The sequence below is a fragment of the Pseudonaja textilis genome, chromosome 1 (assembly GCF_049901715.1).
Source record: "Pseudonaja textilis isolate UNSWEBS1 chromosome 1, rPseTex1.2, whole genome shotgun sequence".
In the NCBI taxonomy this organism is placed as follows: domain Eukaryota; kingdom Metazoa; phylum Chordata; class Lepidosauria; order Squamata; family Elapidae; genus Pseudonaja; species Pseudonaja textilis.
Genome location: NC_141990.1, coordinates 280,920,201 through 280,945,482, shown reverse-complemented (window position 1 = coordinate 280,945,482; position 25,282 = coordinate 280,920,201). Strand labels below are relative to the sequence as shown.

At 35.8% G+C, this 25,282-nt stretch overlaps 1 protein-coding gene across 12 annotated transcripts in view; it reads right to left on the bottom strand.

The window, feature by feature from the left end:
* NPAS3 (neuronal PAS domain protein 3) overlaps nt 1-25,282 on the bottom strand; it is a 775,438-nt gene that overhangs the window by 676,319 nt on the left and 73,837 nt on the right. The gene's annotated exons all lie outside the window — the stretch shown is intronic.

Sequence of the window (25,282 nt, the reverse complement as noted above, 5' to 3'; positions counted from 1 at the left end):
ATGATCGGCCCTCAATGAAATTGAGTTTGACACCTGTCCTAAGGCAAGTGTTGCAAAAATCTACGATACCTCAGTAATGTAGCTGGCCATGATCAAAGATGATCAAAGTCTAGCTTTGATCAAAGATGATCAGTCTAGCATGATCAAAGTCTAGCTATTATTAACCTTTTTGGGGTTGTGTGCATTCATTTGCCCTCTACCACTGTTCTATTGCCATTTTGACTTGGTTAGTGAGAGACATGAGACCTCTGTACTGTGTATCTTTTTGTTGCTTTTGAAATGATATCAGTGTTGTGATGCTTCTCTCTCCTCCACCTCCAAATACTGATTAGTTAGGAGAGAGGATGGAAGAAGGAAGGAGGTCTGTTAATCTGCTTGCAAACTCATGACTACAGATGAAGGATTGTTACACAATCTCCAGAATATTAATTTAAAAACAATTGGGAATATATCAACCTCCTTTCTTCTTGTTGGTCGTATGTATTCATTTTGGCTTAAGCTAAAAGAGAAACCAGATGCCTGGATTGCATCGTGTAGACAAATCAGCTTGTTTTGTTTTTTGCTCTGTCGTGAGAATATCATTTTTAAGACAATTACAGTGCTGTAGACCTATAAAAATAAATAAACAACTTGGATGGCATTTAATTGGCACATCTGAGGGGAGGAAAATAAAACAGGAAAAAACTGTATTAGTTCCCAGTAGGTTCAATTTTAGCTAATAATGGTTTTTTTTGATGGTTGGTTGTTTTTTTGCTTTGTTTTTCTGCTTAACTATCTCCTGTGAGTTTTTTTAAAAAAAACATGGAATACTGGCCAACCATTTGTCTGAAATGGTATAGTGTTTCTTGCTTGAGTGTGGGTTTGACTAGAACAGGGGTCGCCAACCTTTTGGACCCCAGGGACCACCAAACTCATAATTTTAAATCCCAGGGACCACTAACCGGTTCTGTGGGTGTGGCCTAATTTGTGAGTGTGGCTTGGTGGTCATGTGACTGGCTGGGCATGACTTGTATGTAAATATTATAAATATTTATATAAATATTGCATTTTTTTAATAAAAAGAGCAACTTTTACCCAAAATCAAAGCAGGCAAGCAGGTTGAGTTGCTTACAGAATCACAGATTCATTCAGAAATCTATCTATCTGCTGTTGGCTAGCTCAGTCTGTCACATAAAATTTGCCTGCAAACAAACTCATAAAATTTGCTAGCAAGCAAACTCACAAAATTAACTCACAACACACCACGCATGTAAATATTGAATTTTTTATTTAAAAAGAGCAACTTTTACCCCAAATCAGGCAAAGCAGGCAGATTGAGTTGCTCACAGAATCATTAAGTGATTTATCTATCTTTCATCGGCTAACTCAGTCTCTCAAATTTGCTTGCCGTCTGCACTGAATACTAGAACCTTCAGTCCTAAGGGAGGTTCGGCTGTGCTCAAAAGCAGAGCCGAAGATCTAAAGACTAGCTAGAAAGCGAGAAATCCAACCATTTCCTGCTTCCTAGCTAATCTAAATCTGGCACAGAACAGATGATGGTTGGAAAAAGGAAAAAATAGCAATTTAGCAGGCAAGTTTTCCGGGTAAGGAGTGAGTGGGCAGGGGGGGTTCCCGTGGGCCATGTGGGCTGCACAGCCTTGGGTTTCTGCGCAGCCTGGATTAATTGCTTTGTGGAGGTGCTCTGGGGGTGAGATTTCTCTGAGGCCCACCAAAATTTTCTCACAGCCCACTGGTTCATGACCGCTGGACTAGAAGACCTCCAAGATCCCTTTCAGGTCTGTTATGTTGTTCTTCTGTTATTCCAAATAGCATATGTTCACAGCAAGTTGAAACAGGAGGAAACTGCTAACTTTTATTCTAGTTCCATGCCAACTAAATATATGGGGTGGGAGAGACTGTTTCTTTCCTCCTGGTTTTATGACAATATACAGTTGATTAGATAGCGAAGCAAGTATTCCAGAATAGAATAACATCCTGTCATTTGCAATAGAGATCAACTGGATTTTTTTTTCTATCAGCTTCTACCAGAAGAGAAAGGGAAAACAGGGTATCCAACTTTGACTTGAAACTATCCCACAGAAAATCTGAAGGACAGTCCAGCATCACTCCCTAATCTTGTGGAAGTGAATGCAAGGAAAATTATATTGAAGTATTTTTTTTTGCCAACTCAGGGGTGGGAGAAAGGCATGTTAACACCAACATGAGGAAATGCTTTAGGATGATACACCTCTCCAAACACCTATTAGCTAAAAGTTCGTTTCAACCAATGGTTCAGAAAATCTCTACAATCCATTGCATGGAGTCAGAAAAGAAGGAGATAAACCCAGATCACCCAACTTGAGGCAGCCAATCTCAATTACCTATTTAACTTTCATATTCAGTCAGTGGAAATATAAAAAAAGAGAATTGAACAAAAGAGAAAGAATACACTGAATGATTGTGGAACAACTATGTATTAATTACTGAATGATTGTGGAACAACTATGCATCATCCGGGGAAAAGAGGATATGAAAGAAAGAAGATAATGTGAAGTTGATTTTGGGTTAATAAGGACCTATTACTAATTGGACACACTATGACAGTGTTGTCGAACCTTTTAGGCACTGAGTGCCAAAGGCGCCTGGGGGGAGCACCAGAAACTGGAAGACCAGCTTCCCTGCACGCGAGTGCTGGAAACTGGAAGAGCAGCTCCCTGGTGCGCATGTGTATGCCGGGAAGCTGAGCTTTGGGTTTTTGGCATGCATGCATGCATGAAGACCAGCTTGCTACATGTGCATGCTGGAAACCAGAAGAGCAATGGGCGAAGGCTAGTGTGCCTGGAACGATGGCTCTGAGTGACACATCTGGCTTACGTGCCATAGGTTTGACATCTATGAAATACGTATAACAGTTAAATATAGTTTTTTTTATATTTTCCAAAAATGAAAGGTGCTTTTTGATAGTGTCCAATGTTTTAAAAATTACAGTATAATTTGGCAGCAAAGGACTAAAGGCTGGTTCTAGTTTTTAGCCAATTTTCAGTTTCAGGGTAAAGAAGATGGGTAAAGTAAGCCTCTGATAGAAACATAAAAATAAATCTCTTCTATAAAATAAAAATATCCCTATCCATTTTATTAAGAGAAAAAATTAAAAATGTATTCGCAAACCTTCCAATGATGATTTTTTTGTTGATACTGCATTTCAGATTCAAAAAGTTGTTTTTCTGTGCCCTAGCCTCACTTTATTCCAATGTTTTAAATTTGAATTAACCTTATCAGTAAAGAAATTATGCTTATGCACAGTACACACAAAAATAAACACAAATCAACTAATCTCTAGAGTTTATATACACTAGCCAGACTCCTGATGTATTCAAGGAGTGGCAGGAGAATAATGTAAATTGTAATTTCAACATGTTCCATTTTCTAGATTGTAACAGAAACTTTTCTTTCTTGTAAATGTCTTACATTGGTTCTGATTTGACTAAGGGAAAAAAACTGATTGCTTTGCCAGGAACAACATCCAAATTTTAATTCTACCTAGCTTTTGACCTGTAGCACTTTGTTCTGCGATACTGTTTATATCCACATGAGTAGAGTTAGCTGTATTAAAATCTCTTATGTGTCATTTTCAAATTCACTTTCCCCAAACAACTATTAAACTACAAATAGTCCAATGCTTACAAAAAGAATGCTGTTTGGTCTGTCTGTTCTACTCATAGTAAATATTGATTTAAGTGTTCCAAAGCTACAAGAGCAATAGTATTTAGATTCATATATCTCTCCACAGTGCTTTACAGCGCTCTCTGGGCAATTTACAATGTAAATGTACAATTTGCATATTGCCCCCAACAATCTCTGTCCTCATTTTACTGACCTCAGAAGGATAGAAGGCTGAATGTACCTTGAGCCCATCAGGATTGAACTTTAGACTGTGGGCAGAATTTGCTGTGCCACCTGAGCTCCTACAAAAAGGCCCACATCTATTACAAAGTAAATCAGAGTCCTGATATAATTTACTTAATAATCCTTAAGATCCAAATAATGTAGTAATGGGTCATTTATTTATATGGGATGCAGTGGCTCAGTGGCTAAGACGCTGAGCTTGTCGATCAGAAAGGTCAGCAGTTCGGTGGTTTGAATCCCTAGCACCGGAGTGAGCTCCCATTACTTGTCCCAGCTTCTGCCAACCTAGCAGTTCGAAGGCATGTAAAAATGCAAGTAGGAAAATAGGGACCATTTTGATGGCAAGGTAAAAGTATTCTGTGCGCCTTCGGCGTTTAGTCTTGCCAGCCATATGACCACAGAGATCTCTTCAGATAGCACTGGCCTTGTAATGGAGATGAGCAACGCCCCCTAGAGCAGGAAACAACTAACATGTATGAGCGAGGGGAACCTTTACCTTCATTTATTTAAACTTTTAAAGCCTTTCTACATTTTTTAAATAAAAGTTTTATTTAAGTTTTCACAGAACATACAAATACAAATAAAATATCTTTTTTTGAGAACAGCGTGGCCCTGGGTTATAATTTCTCCATATAGACATAAACTCAATACATATTTATCTTATACATTCTAATCCATATCTTATAAATATTTTCACAATTTTTTCAATAGCTTTTCCCTTTCTTTACTTCCTATAGCCTTATTGTAAATTATCTTATTCCTTTCTTAATTCAATTACATATCTTTTTCTAATTTTTAAGATCTTTCTAATCAATGTATTTATACTTTTGTCTGTCCTGTTTACAATTTCATATTATCTTTTTCTCATAAAACAAATTTTCCCCTGTAATTACTAGACTGGAGTGTAACACCTTTGTATCCTTTTTCAAATCTTATTTAAAAATTTAAGTTACATCTTTACAGCTATAACATTCATTTTCTAACCTCTGTTTTTTAACACATACCTATTTTCAATCAAATTCTGCTTGGTACATTCCCTTAAAATACACACTAAATTCTTTAAAAAAAAGGATATATGTATATATATCTGTGTATATATGTATAACAATAGTAAATGCAATAATTATTCTATTCAAGTACAGCTCTGCCATTAATAACAATCTTTTACATTTCTATTTCTTTTAACAAACATTACCTAGTAATATCAGTTGTCTTTCACATTAATCATCTATATTTCATATTTTATTTATTACTGTCTTTAAATAAAAAACCAAACAATAGTTATTAACAGTAGTCAATAAAGTTATTATTCTTATTCAAGTTCATCTTATCAACTGCTAAAATTGTCCATGTTTCTTTTCAGTTTGTTTTAAACGTTCTTTTTAAATCATTGAGAGCCTTATTCTCTTTACAAACAAATATTCCACTACACATCAATAGAATTTTTTTCTATCACTTTAATCATCTAACATATTATATAACAATGCTATCCCATGCACCTTTGCAGAATCCTCTCAAGTTAATTTTTAACCATTGTCTCTGTGTCTTTTAAATCGGTTTATACCTTTAATTCTTGTGCTTTTCCTGTACCTCTATTGTTTCTTGTGTTTTGTAGCTTCTTTTCCTTTCCCTCTTCCCTCTCTTCTTCTCCCTTCCCTTTTTATTCCCTTTTCTATCTGATTCTCCCTTGTGTGATCCTCCCTTCTGCTTCTTCCTGATATTATGATTACTTTTCAAATTACTCTCTTTTTTTTGGTTGTTCCTTCAGTACTTAAGTTTTTAACTCCCTTTTCCCCCCTTTCCCTTTTTTACCCTGCTTAAAATTGCTTGGTCATTGAAGATGGCTTCTTCGTTGTCCGCCCTTTTTGTTCTACCAGCATTTCTTGTTGTTTTTCATAATTCAAGATCTCCATTTGTGTACTTCCGGTTTGCAGGGCTTCGGCGGCAGGCAGGAATCTGCAATCGTGCATGGTTTCTGCCTGGGCTCGCCGCTGGAGCGCCCCAAGCCAGCTGGCTTTGGGGCTAAGCCACCCCGTAGAGGTGGCGAAGAGGGGGGAGATCACCAGCAGGGTTGAGGAGAGCCACATCTCTCCTCCTCAGCTGGTCAAACTCCCTTTCCCGAAGGCGATGGAGCGGTGGTCAGAAATGGCCACCTCAAAGAAGCACTCAACTGGAAAAGAAAGTGCAGGAAGAAGATAAGAAGTGAAAGTTTTGGCTAACCAGGATAAAAAGCAACAACTAAGGTACCCTGGAATTTAAATTTTATAAAAGATAACAACGCTCCCAAAGAAGAGTCGGAAGCAGCGAAAGAAAGTGAAAAGGGAAAGGTTTTTTTTTTGTCACTCTCCTTCACATTGACAATGAAGAGAGCTGAATAAGAAATCAGAAAAATCCGCTTTGGCACTAATAGGTAATTAAGCTGAAAATATAATTAAATGCCAAAGGGACAATAAAGATTTCTGGACATTAAAAAAATCCTTTTTTTCTATAAGGAGGAAGGGAGAGGAAAAGAATAAGGGCAGGATTTGGAAGGAGGAGACTGCCAGGATTTCAAAAGAATCTAAAGTAAAATCTTAATAAGACTTCTAAAAGATACATTTTAACTGGAACTTTGTAACTAAATAGTAACCCCAGGAAGAGAAAGTGAAGAAAGAAGAAAGTGTAAAAAGAAACAGCTTGTGTGTATTTGGATTGCTTGGTGACTTTGGGATTTTTGGATATTATATTTGAATGACTAAAAACAATTGGGTGGCTGTTTAAAAAAATTCTACAATGGCATCACTTCTGGATGAACTGAAAATGGAATTTAAAAAATATAAAGAAGAGACACAAGAAGGGAAGGGTCTCTTTGGCTCCATTTTTCAATTCTTAGAAATGGCAATCTGCATCTACGAGAAACAAAAAGAAAGGACTGCACAACTAGAAGATTGGGACAAAGAAGAAGCCATCTTTAATGAACAAGTAACTCTATTTGGAGAAGAAAGGGGAAAGGGGGGGAAAGAGAATGGAGAATTTAAGACTTAAAAAAACAGCCAAAAAAGGGAAAAATAATTTGAAAAGCGGATACAAAGTTGGAAAGCAACAGAAATGTGGAATACAGAAGAGGGAAATGGAGGTGGAGAGATGGGGTTAAAAAGGGGAGAGATAAGAAGAAAGGGAAGAAGGAAAGGAAGAGAAGCTACAAAAGTTTGGAGCAAGATGTAAAGAAACAGGAGTTATTCAGAGATAATGGGTGAAAATTTAACTGAAAAAGGGATTCTGTGAAGGTACATAAGATTGCATTGTTATATTTGTAATAGAAATAATGTTAGAAAATTGGAAACAACGTATGATTAAAAAGTGGGATAAAATAGTCAGTGTAATTTAGTGAAACTTTTGTGAACAAAATAAATGAAATAAAATAAATGAGTGAATTGAATTAGGAAAAAACAGGAACATTTTAATTACTCAATGTTTTATAAAATAGAAGTGAAATGGGGGGGAATTAACTATGGAAAGTTTATAAGTGTTCCCATAGAAGCATGATACTTATCTGAAAAGTAATGTGTAAAAGGTTAAGATTTAAATGAATATTAATGTTAATGATAGAATTGAATTGGTATGGATTGTTGTTTTAATTATATTATACATTTATAATTTTTTCTTTTTTCAAAATACAGTGTGTAGTTTTAGAATGTACCAAGCAGAATCCGAATGGAAGTTAAGTGTTATAATTTTAGGGGAAAGATATAAATGTGTCATACTCCAATCAGTGATTACAGGAGAAATTTTGTTCAATGAGAAAAGATAGTAGACAGTTGAAACAGGACAGACAAAGAATATAAGTACAATGATTTGAATTGAGATGAAATAAATAAAATAAAATTAAGAAAGTTAAAAGAGAGGAGAAGCTATATAGAAAATGTAGAATAGTAATAAGATACGGAATGGAATATAATAATGAGCATGAACTTGAATTTGTGTCTGTACAAAGAGATGTAACCCGGGATTATGCTGTTTTCAAAAAAGATGTTTTATGTTTTATGTTTTGTTTGTTTATGTTTATTTTTAAAAATCAATAAAATTTTCAAAAAAAAAAGATTTCCATTTGTAAAAATTGAAATATTAAGCCAAAAGATCCTCTTCCATCTTATGCTTCTTCTTTTTGTTCTTTAAGTCTCATTTTTAACTCTTCCAGGAGTGATGCCATTTTAAAAAAATTTAAACAACCCCCAATTGATTTTATTTTATTTCATTAGGATCCTCCATCCAAAGTTCCAGGAATCATCCAGTAATCCAAAACTGTTTCTTGCTTCTTTTCTCACTTTCTCTTTCCAGCGGCTTTGTTCTCTTGTAACAAAGTTTCAGCTACAATGTATTTTTTGCAAGCCTTGTTAAAATTCCACTATCATTTTTTTTTTAAGTTCCAGGTGGTCTCCTCCATTTTTCAGATTCCACCCTCTTTTTTCCTTTTTCCCTCCGCTGCTTTCTTTTTTTTTTAAAGAAAGTTTTTAAATTATCCAAGAATCTTTATCTCTTTGGACACTTTATTTTCAGCTACAAAAAGCCTATTAATGTCAATGTGGATTAGTATCAATTTCTTATTCAAATCTCTTCATCTTAATGTTCCAAGTCAGTTAAAACTGTCAATGTTAGAGGGAAAAAAACTGTTTCCTTTCCCTTTCTCTTTCGCAGCTTAAAATCTTTTTTAGAAATAGTATTAGTCTTTAAAATTCAGGTTCCAGGTACCTTAAATAGTTGTTCTCCATTCAACCCGATCAGTCAAACTTTTTCCTTTAAACTTCCTCCTGCACAATCTTGTCCAGTCGGGTTCTTTGAGGTGGCCATTTCTGACCACCACTGCAACCGCCTTTGGGAAAGGGAGTAATGGCCAGCTGAGGAGGAGAGATGTGGCTCTCCTCAACCCTGCTGATGGCTCCCCCTTCTTCACCACCACTACGGGGTGGCTTCAGCCCCAAATCCAGGCGGCTCAGGGCACTCCAGCGGCAAGCACAGATCAAAACCACGGATGATCGGGATTTTGGTCCGTCACCGAAGAAGCCCAAACCGGAAGTCCCAAGCCTTTGTACATTTTTAATGAGGCATTTTCATAGAAATAGGATGCAAAAGAAAGCATGGAATAATCAGAACACTGAAGATCCAAATCAATTCCAAATCTAGAATGAACAGTAACTGGCCTATGTGAACTTGGCAAGCAATGTCTGGAAAGCCGAGATGAAAGCAAAATGGTAAGGGAGTTCTATGTCCCTTTGCTGCCACCTAATGGTCATCTAGATTTTTGCAGTCCCAAACTGAAAATAATTTTAAGTTTTAAAAGCTTTAAAGTTTTTAATGATTCCACTATGATGAGGAAAGGGTTCTCTTTTATGTTATCTATTTATCCAAACAAAGAATTATTTGGCAACAATGATAAAGCAGCAAGAATACAATGACTTTCCTTTAATCGCTCATTAAATCACTGATTGCCTGTGGAGGAAGACGTGGAGTTATGGTCAAACACCAAGTCCTATTATATAGTAACAGCTTGGGCTGTCCTTGGGCTGTGTGGGGTTGAATCACTGCAAAGCAAACAAACATTTTAATCCTGGAAAATACAAACGCTTAGACTCCATAAAGCTCTTAAGTAACTTTTAATTTCACAGCCTTAGAGAAGCTAATATTGCAGAGCACAAAAGGTCAGAGATAAAGAGACCTACCAGGTGCTAGAATAAACATTTATGGTTTATAGAAGAGCAGTGCTTGGCACATCTGAAATTATTTACTCTAATGTACAAGCTGAGAGTGAAATTAATTTCATGCAGCTGTATTGAAAGGACCGTAGGGACATTACTGGCATCAGTAATATTTCTACCTCTGCTATGTGTCTAAGGTAACTTTCCAGCTAGTGCACTTATATTAATATAGTGATCTTTAGCATATTTCCACACAGCTCAAGAAAATAAACTGCTCTACAATTCATCACAGAATCAAAAGTCCTGAAAGAAGCAGATCAAATAATCATGTCCAACATTTCACAGTTGCACAACATTCTTCAGAGAGACTTGGTTACAGAGATATTAATCAGATTAATTCAAGAAACAGATAGGGTCTTTTCTGGGGGACATTCAATGGGTGGCAATCTAGGGTCATCTGGATATCATTACTGCATGCTTTTAGGAACACTAAAGGCCAATTCATTTTTTTTAAGATTTACTCTAAATGGTTTAATATTTTGTTCCAGATTTTAGTTGTGAAGTTTATTTTAAGGCTGTAGTTTGAACTGCTATGTTATATCTTTTATCTATTAATTGATTATTCCTGTAGCTTTGGTGGTGCCAGTGGTGATTGGCACTCTGGCTGCCATACCAAAACTACTTGTACAACGCTTAGAAAAATGGGCATTAACAAAATTTTCATCTGCCCATTGCAAAAGGCCACACTACTTGGATCCCCACCTATAATATGCCAATACATTACAACATTCTAGAAACTTGGGAAGAACTTGATGTGTATGATGGCCAACACCAGATAAAGAACTGCAGCTATGCATTCACTTTGTTGTGAGTATAACAGTAATAATAATTTATTTTAATATGCATGCCACCTGACTCAATGGGTCTAGAAGGCTCATATCAAATAATAATATTACAATAAAAATAGCAACAATATCTAAGATAAAGAGTCGCGGTGGCACAGTAGTTAGAATGCAGTACTGCAGGCTACTTCTGCTGATTGCTGGCTGACTGCAGTTTGACAGATCAAATCTCACCAGGCTCAAGGTTGACTCAGGCTTCTATCCTTCCAAGGTCAGTAAAATGAGGACCCAGATTGTACTGACTCTGTAAACCACTTAGAGAGGGCTGTAAAAGCATTGTGAAGTATATAAGTATATTTATAAGTATATAAGTCTAAATGTTATTGCTACTGCTATTTCTGCGCTATTTTTCTGCTCAGAGGATCCTATATCAGTTTATAGTAGTACACCAAGAATGTCTTAAATAAAACGAACACAACACAAACAGCAATACAAACAATTAAAAACAATTTTGTTTTTTTGAAATAATAGAAAGGTTTTAAGTGGTCTAATGAATAAATTGTTATTAGTCCATAAATATATTAGTAAAGAGTTAGTATAATAAAGCACTATGGAACAGTATATGAGTCTAATGCTATTGCTACTGTAGCTTTTGAACACTTAAAAGATTCATAAATGGTCCGTTGTTCCCAAGAAGTTTCTATACCTGGATACCACACTAAGAACAAAACATTCAGAGCCATTCCACTTGAATTTAACGCATTAGTTTAATAATGTAAAAGAAAAGCAATATTTTACACACCTATATCCTAGAATACTTAAAAAGACTTAATGGGAAATAGGTCAGTAATGCCCATCTCTCTTAGTCCAGGTAAAGTCATAGATAATATACCAAGAAGCCAGCTGAACACAGGCTCTCCTGATAACAAGCAAAAATGAGGAATATTCCAAATTATCAACTTGTTCTTTCAAGGAAAATGAAACTTCATCCCGTACAAGCCACCTTCTTAATTCCTAGGCCTAAGAATCGTTTATCCACAGTACTTTTTTTTAAATCTAGGTTTAGCTTCAGTTTCTGTCCTTTGTCCATTTCATCCCAGTCTCAGAGTTTCTCTAAAGTACTTATGTAGCTTTCCTCATTTAGGGGGATAGGAAAGACAGAGCTGTCCTATATTAAAGACCCTGAACAGCAAATCTCTGGAGTGCCATTCCCAGTGACGTTATGTACAAATTGGACGGGAGAGAAGAAAAGGGAGAAAATTATAAAATTCCTAATTCCAGCACACCATGGAGAGAACACAAATATTTCATTCTGCTCTCTGCTGGTAGTCCGAGGTGATAATACCCAACTCGCTGCCTACTGAACTGAACCATTCCAATAAGATTGCCTCATCAAAGGCTACTAATATTCAAAAGAAACAATATAGGCTTGTGTATAGATTATTACCTTTTCCCGATAAAATCAAAGCAGTTCTGACTATTTCTAGGCTACTATGACATGAGTACCAATAATTGAGTGTTTCCTTTGAGAGTGCTTATATCTCTCCAGCACTTTGTTCAAGAAAAAAAATTGTTGTAACACAATGGGCATGAGTTGGCTAAGAATTAAGCATTCTACCACTTTGCTTTACTGGTGCATACAGAAGAGTTCATGTAACATCTTTGTTTAAAGAAACATACACAAGAAGTTTGTATATGCAGTATGTGGCAAATAAATGTGTCTATTTTAAGGATATTGACTTTTTGTGTGCTCTCTCCCTGCATGTTTACAATATCTATCTGCAAAAGCACATCTGCTGTTTTGCAATGGAGATAAAGATCATTGTTGTACATCTCATGAATGTTATTATCCACATGGTTTAACTGTGAATAACTTATATATCTAATTCCATCTCCCATTCCTGATCTAACAATAATCTACACAAAGCTGATGCCTCTGGTTTGTATTGAGAAAGTACCACCTCTGCAATCATCAACAGCATTGTGACAATTGCCCTGATCCAATGTCAATATATATTCATTTAGTACTAAATGAAAATATGAGACCTGCAGACTATTATTAAGGTAAAAAGGAAAGCTGAATTAAATTACAGAATACAACATTAACATGTATCTCAAGCATTAGCTACAACTATAACCATGGTTTTCCAACAAACATTCAAGTTGACGCTCATGAATGGAAAATATTCTCCTTCTCAATTCAGTTTGTTTACATTCTAGGAGATTGATTCACCCTATACAGTTAACATGGGATAAGTGAAAACCTCTTAAACACAGAGCATTTTTCATCAGTAAATTCATTCCTCTAAAAGGCAATGTCTTTCATCAGATACACATTTATGACGGTTTCATCACATAAATGAATGAAAAAAATGAGTGGGTCTGCCTCACTCTAGGATCAACAGATTGATCCACTACAATGACAAATATAATGCAGCATTTAAATGCACTATGCTTTTATCACATTCAAAGTAATCAGTTAAGAGGTTTTCATATACATAGATGACAAGAATAAATTACTCATAACAACATACCCTTATTTATTATTTATGATGAACTAATGCTTAGGAAAGTTCAATTAAAAAAGTTTAAGCTTCATCATATATTCATGCCTAAAAATGCATAGTTCAGCTTTAAAAACAGATTATAGATAATGTAAAATGACTTCAACTGAATTTTTAAGGAAAATTTCACAATAGCATTTTGCTTGAAAAATGTATTTATGAAATTTATTCTTTTACAAAATGACAGCATTCTATAAGCATATATATTAAATGATACATAGATACTAAATACCATTGAATTTGTTTCCCAAAGCAGATGACTAGTGTTCGTAGCAGAAATTATTTGATTCTTTACATAGCAAGAATGTTACATCTTGCCGCTATATGTTGGACTGCCTCCAAGATCTCTCTGCATAATCTGCACCTTGGGCCCTGACTAGTAAGGTAGATCCCTGCTTCTGTGGATCCAGGGCATAGTCCCTGTTATGCCTCTATAATCAGGACTTCAGTGCTGTCTTAGTCCATCCCTTTCCAGCCACTGAATTTCCCAGTGTTTGCTAATAGGTACCACTTAGATGGGAAGGTAACAGCATTGTGTGCGCTTTTGGCATATAGCCATGCTGGCCACATGACCATGGAAAATGTTTTAAGACAACATTGGCTTCCTTGGCGAAGAAACATAGATGAGCACGCTCTCTAGAATTGAACAGGGAAACTTTTTTTGCTACCTTTCCTGGTACATCTCATGCACGATATTGTTTTGCCATGGTGTTTTGTCTGCTTGTTCTTCATTTCTATTGCTGCCTCAGAGAATGATTGAATAAATGAATGATTGAATTTGGCTGCCTTACCATTGTTTCCATCTTCCTAAGGAAGTGATAATGACCAATTCCAGTCCAGCATCAGAGTAACTAGCACACACTTGTCTACAGGGTTAATTATTTCACTGAAGTTATTTAAGATGGAGTGGATGTACTGACACTAATCTATACATTTGTATATAGGTATTTGATTTTTCACAGGAAATGCTCATTCTATTCTCACAGTCATTAAAGGACTTGATAAAATCTAATAAAATGAAATTTTATTTGTAAAAGAGATTTTCTGGTAAGAGAAGAGAAGAAACAGTTTTCAAAAATCATGATTTCTGTCTGGGATTGACCCTGGTGCTAAGAACACTCTTTAAAAAATTTTTTAGACACATATAGGCCAATCTGAATTATAATGCAAATAACCCTAAATCTGATAAAAATGTTGTTTTAATATCAGCTTTTCCTTGTCCAAAGATCATATTTCCCACAAGCTGTAGATTATCTCATGGAGACAACATATAAGCAGAATCTACCCTAATTCTCCATATGGGTTATTTTTTAACATTAAAATGTAGTTGGTTGTGACTGGACAGTCAAGTTGCAAGGAATCGTTACAGGAACCATTTTTTAAAAAATCAACATTAAATCTGGAATGAGCTTTACGTTTGGATGTTGGTAGACTAAATATTATGTTATGTATGGATATTAGTAGACTAAATATTCAAATTACTGTGATTGGTTTTCCCCCAGCACATTTAAAATAAAGGCTATGAGTTTGTAAGTTCAGCAGCTGTCAATGCCATGGAATAGAAAGATGGTTAGCTACTTCTGATGGTCCCAAATTCACACTGGGAGAGATACTAAGTATCAAGTTTGAGGAATGTAAAATTTACATGGCAATGCTATTTCCCCATTAGAGCCAGTTTGATCTAGTAGTTAAAGCAACAGAAAACCAAATACGAGTCCCAACTTAGACATGAAAGTTGGTCAATTGACTTTGGACCAGTCAATCTCTCTCAGCCCATGATGTCAGACTCTGGCGACAAACTGATCAATCAATTCCTGTTGCCAACCAATCAATGGTTCAATGTTCAGTTGATTATTTTTTTTAAAAGGAGGGGTGGGGGAGGAAACACTAGGAAAAATACTACACTGCTCAAAAAAATAAAGGGAACACAAAAATAAGACATCCATGATCTGAATGAATGAAATATTCTTATTAAATACTTAGTTCATTACATAGTTGAATGTGCTGAAAACAAAATCACACAAAAATTATCAATGGAAATCAAATTCAGCAACCCATGGAGGTCTGGATTTGGAGTTACACTCAAAATTAAAGTGGAAAAAAACACTACAGGCTGATCCAACTTTGATGTAATGTCCTTAAAACAAGTCAAAATGAGACTCAGTCAAAGTGTGGCCTCCACGTGCCTGGATGACCTCCGTACAACGCCTGGGCATGCTCCTGATGAGATGGCGGATGGTCTCCTGAGGGATCTCCTCCCACACCTGGACTAAAGCACCCCCCAACTCCTGGACTGTCAATGGTGCAATTTGGCATTGGTGGATGGAGCGAGACATGATGTCTCAGATGTGCTCAATTGGATGAAGGTTTGGGGAACAGGCGGGCCAGTCCATAGCATCAATGCCTTCGTCTTGCAAGAACTGCTGACATACTCCAGCCACATGAGGTCTAGCGTTTTCTTGCATTAGGAGGAGCCCAGGGCCAACCGCACCAACATATGGTCTCACAAGGGGTCTGAGGGTCTCATCTCGGTACCTAATGGCAGTCAGGCTACCTCTGGCAAGCACATAGAGGGCTGTGCAGCCCCCTAAAGAAATGCCACCCCACACCATTACTGGCCCACTGCCAAACCGGTCATGCTGAAGGATGTTGCAGGCAGCACGTTCTCCACGGTGTCTCTAGACCCTGTCACGTCTGTCACCTGTGCTCAGTGTGAACCTTTCATCTGTGAAGAGCACAGAGCGCCAATGGCAAATTTGCCAATCTTGGTGTTCTCTGGCAAATGCCAAACGTCCTGCACTGTGTTGGGCTGTAAGCACAACCCCCACCTGTGGATGTCGGGCCTTCATACCACCCTCATGGAGTCTGTTTCTGACCGTTTGAGCAGCCACATGCACATTTGTAGCCGGCTGGGTCATTTTGCAGGGCTCTGACAATGCTCTTCCTGTCCCTCCTTGCACAAAGGCGGAGGTAGCAGTCCTGATGCTGAGTTGTTGCCCTCCTATGGCCTCCTCCACGTCTCCTGATGTACTGGCCTGTCTCCTGGTAGCGCCTCCGTGCTCTGGACAGACACAGCAAACCTTCTTGCCACAGCTCGCATTGATGTGCCATCCTGGATGAGCTGCACTACCTGAGCCACTTGTGTGGGTTGTAGGCTCCGTCTCATGCTACCACTAGAGTGAAAGCACCACCAGCATTCAAAAGTGACCAAACCATCAGCCAGAAAGCATAGGAACTGAGAAGTGGTCTGTGGTCACCACCTGCAGAACCACTCCTTTATTGGGGATGTCTTGCTAACTGCCAAGCTTTCCACCTGTTGTCTATTCCATTTGTACAACAGCATGTGAAATTGATTGTCAATCAGTGTTGCTACCTAAGTGGACAGTTTGATTTCACAGAAGTGTGATTGACTTGGAGTTACATTGTGTTGTTTAAGTGTTCCCTTTATATTTTTGAGCAGTGTATTTCTCCAGCATTCATTCATTCATTCATTCATTCATTCATTCATTCATTCATTCATTCATTCATTCTATCTATCTATCTATCTATCTATCTATCTATCTATCTATCTATCTATCTATCTATCTATCTGTTTCCACACTCAAATTGCTAATTCAATATATTTCAGTTGTAGACATCTGGACTGAATAGAATTTGATTAGATCACTTACACTGTATTCTCCTGTCCCTAGAAAATATCTGCTGCCCTGGATCTACATTTAAACAATTCTTCCTCTTTCTTCATTTCCCCATTGAGATATCTGATGAACAATCTGTCCAATAGCATTTTGGACTACCCAAGCAAGAGATAAAGACCATGCTTTTTCTGGCAAATTCAGTGCCCTTGTCCTCTGGTAGCTGAGAAAGTTGATTTTCGAGGGCTTTTAATTTTTAAACCCAAGTTTTGTCTTATAAGAAAACATGACACAGACTAAAACCTTTATTAAATATTCTGTAATGTCAAAAGACAACACAATTAATATATTTATATGCTTTAAAATATCTAGTAGCAAGATTCACTTTGGCAAATAAGGTTGTTCTCCCCCTTCTGTTATTCTTCCTGTTGAACTTTCTTTTGCTCTGTGTGTGTGTGTGTGTGTGTGTGTGTGTGTGTGCACGTGCACATGTTTTGGGAGCTTTGGCTCATCTATTTTTCAAATCTCAATTTACATTATTTGTTACTGAAATATATTTTATAATATCTAACAATGTTACTTAAAACACTTCCGTGAGGTGCTTAACATCAACTAAGTCACATGGTTGCCCACAGCTAATCAGATTAAACAGCAATAAAGCCAAATGAGGCCAATAATAGTAAAGAATAAAAACCTGTGTCAACAATCAGTAACAGCCACAGAAAAAAGTATTAAAAATGACACAAATGTCAGTTATTAATGTCATTCCAAACAGGAAATGCCAAATACCGTGTAGTTGTGTAAGATGTTTTGGATGGCTTTAATAAACAGATTTTCTTCCCTTTTAATCTTATTTTCTCAGCACAATTTCTTCCCTAAATTGTCAATAACAAGTATTTTGGTACCAAGGATTAATGGCTAGCTATCTACATTCTAAAATAATTTAATAGATACATTTTGCTTCCAAAGTATTCCCTATTTCTAATTGTGTAATGAGGAATTCTAACTTTTTATCTGTTTCAGAGTAAATCCAGAAATATTGGCTGTCTATCTGTACTGGGCATAGAAAGACAGCAAAAAGAGCTGCTATGAAAGCTATGAAGATGGCTTAAAGCCCATTCCAAGAAATTAATTTGGATAAATGTCTCAGACAGGCTTAAGTCACATGTTAAGGGGGCGGGGGGACGTATTCAAACTTGCAAGATTCTGTTACTGTAGCTGTGAGGATAAAAGTAGTTCTAGACCTCTATGGCAGTGCTGTCTTACTCATATCTACCTTAGGCTGACACCACCTCTTCTTTACTTCACATTAAAGAATACATGGATAGATTCTTTAGTTCTGAGAGCTGCATTTAATGCAAGATGGCAGTCACAGCTCCACAAATGCTGATTCGTATGCAGAATCTTTTTCTTCAGTAAACAGGATAAGGCTGATGATGACAAGAGTTCCTTCCCCACTTGCATGTGTCTTCTTCATAAAGCTGAACCTATGGCTCATTGTCCTAAAGACCTTATTTTTGCAAAGCTCTGCAACCAGAATTATGTCATAATGCTCTACCTTCTTCCCTCACAAGGATCTGTCGACAAAACAGTGTCAAGAGGGATGGGGATCAGAAGACAAATGACAATAGATTTATCACAGTGTAAATCTTCCTCTCATCTGTATAACATCACAATGAATATTTCATCACTGTGGTTAGGAATGAATGCCTAGAGTCCCCAGGGTTAGTTTTCAGAAAGGGTACCCTTCCAATGCCCAGTAAATACAGAATCCACTTGTGATAAATAAAGCTTGAAGTTTTTGTATGTTGTATGTTGATTTTTGCTTTGCTTAACTGAGAAGGGAAGACTGGATTGGTTAGCTGGGAAGATATTCTGTTAAACTATTTTTAAACAGAGGCTTGTAGATGGTTTAGTGTCCAGCATCAAATAAACAATTACAATTGTTTACTGTCAATTACAGTTGTACAGTAAATTTACAACAATTACAATAGTATAATGATGTTTGTCAGTATTGAAATGATCTCTTTCTATGCTATATTTTGCATTACAGTAACTAGAATATTAAATCTCAGTCTTGGGAAGGCAGAGTAGTTGAGACTGGTACAGACAGCTTCTTGCAAGAAAATGGCAGTAGTAGCAACAGCTGCATCATTGGTTAAATTATAAAGGAGAAGCAAGCTCAACAAAAGCAGAGATTTTGGGCACCAATAAAGAGCTACAGCCAAAATTCTAGACAGCCAAATATTAATTTCTGTCCATGAACTGTCCAAAAACTGAATTCAATTCCATCAATCTGGCCATATATTTGAATATCTAAAGCCCATCATTAAATTACCAATCAAATGGCAACATTAATAATGTAATGTAATGGTATATATTTATTATATATTATAGTAATAGTAATATACCACTTTACAGTACTTTACAGCCCTCTCTAAACAGTTTAATCTGTTTCATTTTACCCACCTTGGAAGGATGGAAGGCTGAGGCAACCTTGAGCCTGGTGAGATCTGAACTGCCAAACTGCAGTCAGCAATCAGTCAGCAGAAGTAGCCTAGAGTACTGCACTCTAACCACTGTGCCACCATGGCTCGTAGTATAGCACAGCATAGCATAGCATAGCATAGCACAGCACAGAACAACAGTTATTGTATTGTATTGTATATTATTCCATAATATATTATACTATACCATAATATATCATAATATAATGTAATATAAAGTAATGTGGTATAATCCATACTATATTATGTTGCATATATGTTGTTTAATATTAGGGCAACAAGCAACATTGTAAACAAAGCCCATTTAAATTGTTGATGTAATAAGAACAGATTTATTATATACATTTCATTGAAATGAAAGAAGGCAGGACTTTTAAGGTGAGAAAACATGACAAGGCTGAAAAATGTTTTTATTTTATTTCAAAGATAATTTACATATAACCCAACTTTTCCATTTAAAATCAGCAACACCTGATTTTTAAAAAGTAGAATAATTAATATCATATCAAAGGCAATTATTTTTTAAAAAATATATTATTTGTACCATAATTAGTTTTAGATTGGATTGATAAAGGTATGATGTTAAGATCAAGAGAAATCACTCTAAGCCTAGTTCTGTGTCAGTCATTCTCTTAGAATTACCTCCAGTTCTGACCATTCTATTTTAGGAAGGACAGTGACAAACTGGATTGTGTAATTGGGAGACAAACCAAGAAGATAAGGGACCAAAAAAATTAGGAAGAATGTTACAGGCATTGAACATGAAAAAGAAGAGACGCCCAGAGAATGCTGTCAGACTAGATAGAATGGTTAGGGATTCTTCCAAAGCAAATGAGGAACAATGGGTTTCTATTATAAGGAAGCAGATTTTAGTTGGAATGGTAATTGTTGTTCAGCAAATAACACAGACTGCTTTGGGAGATGGCTACTTTACTAAAGGTCCTTAAGCAGATTTGTAGTTGTACATTAATTTTTATCGAATATATAAGGGCACCTGTCTCCATAATAACTCTGGATGGCACACATTATTAAAACAGTTTAGAATAATATGAAACAAGAGAGAGATAAATGGTGAAGAATATGTTTAGCATCAAACATTCTCAGAAGGGTCCCACCAGTACCTAGTTGAAGGTTTGAGGGGGGAAACCTTTAATGTTGGGGTAGATGGCGCCCCAAAATCCTTTCCTATTCTATAATTGCTGAAGTGAGTATAAAAATACTATATTTATTATAAACACCCAGATCAGTCACCAAGATTTAAAAACAAAAGCCCATATCTCACTAGCATCATGGGTGATGATATACTGATAACATAAGCTTCTTTGGCTGAGATCATCTCTCAGCTTTGAGTACTTACAAGTGTATTAAACAAACATATTTATTTTAAGAAAAAAATGTTCCCATTAATATACTGTTCAGTTCTGAAAGGCAGAAGCTGTTCTGGTATCTATTCAGATTGGAACAAGACTACAGTTAAATACTTACATCTTTCAATATTCAAAGCACAATATAAATTTCATTGAAAATGGAAGTTTTGCCCCTTGGAAAAAATACAATTGACATGATAACAGCTGCAAGGGGGTGGGTGGGAAGAGTTTTTCCTACTGAGAATTCCAAAAGCCAGCAGCTGTTGATACTGGCTTGGATCCAGAAAATAAACAGAAAGAATTTCTCCCTCCTTCCATGCGATACCCCTCAGAAAGCCTCTTCAGAAACTTTGAGGAACCTACTGAAATTTAGGGAGGCTTAATTGGGATTAAAATCTTACCAAACCACAAGAGGATAACTTGGTTATGAAAAGATGCTTCTTCCCAATTTTAGATTTAGATGTTATGTATTTTTATTTGAATTCACACATCCTGAGGAGTGAAACAAAAAAAAATATTTTAATGAAACATTTTTAAACATATTAATCAGATCCAATATGTGGCCATATGAAGCAGATTTAATTTTCAGTGTTACTGGGCATTTTAGCATATTATTTCAAATAATCCAATTCAACATTCACATTACCTCTCAATTCTGTTTTCTGAATTAATCAAATAACTGCAGAAATCTCAGGTTTTAGGCATGGAACATAATCCATTGAGGAGAATTATTTCATAAAGCCATGGGAGGGGAATTCGGAACAAAAATTATTTTCTTCAATAGTAACAAATGTATTACTATTAAATGTGGTATGAATGTTCTCGAATGAACAATGAATGTTCCATAATTAACAATTTGAATTCCTGCAGAAATAAAAGATTTTGCAAAGAATATTCTCTGAAATATTCAGCAAATATAAGGTGTAACACCAGCACAAATGTGGGATAAGTGTATTTGGTAAACCTTTGAACTTGCACTTCCAAACTAATATGTGAATGAAAGATCGTTTCTCATTTGCAACTCTCCAAATTCTGTAAGACAAATTTCCAAACATCTGTAGAAAAACACACCAGCAGTGGAAACTGCAAAACTATGAACTATACTGCAAACTATGAAACTAGTTTCTAAAATGAACACTCCAGGGAAAAAAAAAAGGGGGGGGGGCACATAAAAAATCAGGAGACAAAAATCAAAGACAATATTTCCAGTCTGGCTATCGACTATTGAAGCATTTTCTTATCCTATAATATACAAAAAGGAACAAACAGTTAGATATGGTGAAATATTGAATGAAAAGCGTGAACTTAAATCTATGCAAAAACTAGAGGAACAAGGTATAAAGATGAATTGGTTTTCATATGCGCAAATACATTCAAGGTATGATAAAGATTCTAAAACAGAAGGTTTCTATGATAAATTGACTGATTTAGATAAGGTTTTGACAGGTACTGATTAAAAGGTGATTAAAAAATTGTATGGATATTTATTAGAAATTAAACTAGAAGAAGAACAAGTCAAAGAAACTATGATTGCTTGGAGGAAGAATTTTGGATATGGGATTGATCTAGAGAAATGGCAAAAATTGTGGTCTCAAAATTATAAAATGACAATGTCGACAGCATATAAAGAAAATTTGTATAAGATGTTTTACAGGTGGCATTTCCCCCCAACAAGAATAGCAAGAATGTTCAAGAACAAATCTGAAAAATGTTGGAAATGTCATCAGGTACCTGGCTCATATTACCATATGTGGTGGACTTGTGTGGATGCCAAAAAATATTGGACTAAAGTCCACACGTGGTTGGAAAAAATGACAAAAAAGCATATAGACTTGAAACCAGAGATATTTTTATTGGGAATTTTACCTGAAATATATAGTAAACAATTGAAATATTTGATTGTAAATGTATTGACAGCGGCTAGGACCCTATTTGCTAAAAATTGGAAAAATGAGAAAATACCAACACAGAAGGAAGCTATTAAGAAAATATTGGAATGTGCTGAAATGAGTAGATTGACATTTGAAATCAGAGAATAAGAAGATGAACAATTTTATAAAATTTAGGATCTATTCTATCAATGGTTAGACAAAAAACCATGGTAATGAAATATGCAGATTTTTAGAACATAATGAATATATAAAGATGTATTTTTTATTATATCTATAAAATGATTATAGGATAGATTTGAGATGATAATATGAACTGTCATAAAACAAATTAAATAAAATATGGATTATCTTGTAAAACATGAATGAATAATAGTATAGTCAAATGATTGATTAACAATGATATTAATGTATTTAGGAATATCTGATTGACAATATGAGAACATATACAATGTAATTGTAATTGAAGACTACGAAGTGGAAGCACAAAACAATTTGTAAACCAATTGACACACTATGCACATATATGGAAGATGGTTTGATGTTTGTCTTAAAAACAATAAAACTTAAAAAAAATCAAAGACAATATTTAGAAGAATAAAATTGACAAACCCTGGCTATGGAATCTAAACTATTTATTTACTCTTTAAATTTCAGAAACTGCCTCAATTCCAACAGATGCAAATATTCAAGAAGATTAAAAAACTTGAATGTGCCTTCCACAATAGAAAATAAAAATTACAAACTGAAATATTTCATGAATTATGTGAATTGTAGGCATTAACTGCACATAATATATAATTCAGAAAGAAAGCGAAACCATACCAAAGCCATGCCTTCCCTACGCACAATGTTTTACAGAAAAACCTCAGGAAATATTCTGAGTAATAAACTATATTACTTATCATGAAACGGTAGAAAAATTTGGTAATTTCAGTATTTTTGAAGCTATTGTTTTGTTTTTCTGTCAGGAACATTTTTATTTCCCATTATTACCACAGCAACCTGCCCAATTTCTTCCTGCCTCTGCACTTCTTCCAGTTTTTCAGATATGAAATATAAAATAAGCCACTAAAACAGCCTTATCCAAAGAAACCTGCAAAGTTTTGAGAGTGTAATGTGATTTTCCTCCCCCCACCCTCTGTCTCTGTGTATTGTTAATTTTAATTATGCATTGTAGAAATAAATATCTAAGTGGCAAAGACGGTATCAGCAGGCAGCCAGCAAGCAGGCAAAGCAGCAGGAGGGGAACAACACTTGTACACCTGTTCCACTCACTTTTAAGAGAATAAGGCAGTCAGGGAAAGTGTGCAGTTTCTGAATGACACACACTTCTTATCACTCAATTTAACTTCTCTGAGTTTGCCTTTCTAAAGGAAGGACAAACACGAGAAAAGGAAATGGTTGCACAATTGTGCACATCCTGAATATTCATGGCTTTTGAATAGTCACGTAACCAGTTATCGAAAGACCAGCATATGGAAACAGCCTTCTTCTCCACAACTCTGATACTCAAGTATGAAAATATTAAGACACATGTTTTTATTGAAAAACTTATTTTAAAGGGATGTGCTGTCAAAACATGGCAGGACACACTAAAAAAAATTATTTTTTTAAATGTGATGTCAACAGACTCGGACAAGATTCCTTCTCTGATTTCCCACAACTGTTTTTTTTTTACAGTTTACTAACATTCCTTTCATGCAGGGTATGACTTAGAAATATTCTTTATCTCCAAAGACATGACAGGTAATTGCAGCTCATATGAGACTACAATGAAGCAATGACTATAGTATATAAGTTTATTGAAGGATGGTTGTTTCTTCAAAACCAGCTACTTTGGTCCACAAATAAACATCCAGGATGGAGAACAATGGATAACTTTGCCAAAGCTTGACCAGGTAAACTACCTGTAACTACATTTTATGAAATACTCTGTATAGCAATAGCAATTAAGACTTATATACCACTTTATAGTGCTTTACAGCTCTCTCTGAGCGGTCTTACAGAGTTAGCATACTGCCCCCAATAATTTTGCTCCTCATTTTATCCACCTCGAAAGGATGGAAGGCTGAGTCAATCTTCAGCCTGGTGGGATTTGAACTGCCAAATTATAGGCAGCTGATAGTCAGTAGAAATGGCCTGCAGTACAGCAGTCTGACCACTGCACTACCGAAGCTTCTTATTTCGGTATATTTCATTAGAGCATATTAACTTTTAAGAACTTCATAAAGTTATCTATGAACTTCTTGCACATTCCATGGGTCAACTGCTTACTCTGGTGGGACAGAACTATTAAAATTTACTATGCTGCAGGCTTCATAGAGTAGATAAGGAAAAACAAAATAAAGGCAAAATCAATGAACAAGCGACAGCCTCTCAATTATCAAATTTTGTCACAATGAAACAGTTTCTCCACCTAGCAAAAGGCATAATAGACACAGGTTTTTCCTTATCTTAGAAGAGATTCATTCACCCCTAGTGAAACAAGTAAAGGGAGGTCACAGAGACGCAAGTGAGTTGTTGACTATGGATGAATGGACATGTGTAGAGAGGAACACCGTGTTTCCATATGTATCTTGTCAAATAAAATCCATATTAAGGTTAAAAAAACAGCAAAAGAGGATACAATTAATTAAGAAGCACAGAAAATACCCTTAAGAGTAAAAAAAAATGAAAAGTTAAAAGATATAAATCAAAATTATGTATAAAAGCAAAAGCCTAAAAAGAATCTAAAAGGAGAGACAGCATTCGATGGATGCAGGGGGGCTTAAAAGTTAGTACATGGCAGACTAAATGTATCACAATACAGAACACTCTAGAATGATGAACTAGACGCTCATTAAAACTAGTTTATGTCACAGGATGGATTGTAAGTGCTACTGTGAAGAATGTGGTAGCATTATGTTGTAGCAAGGTTA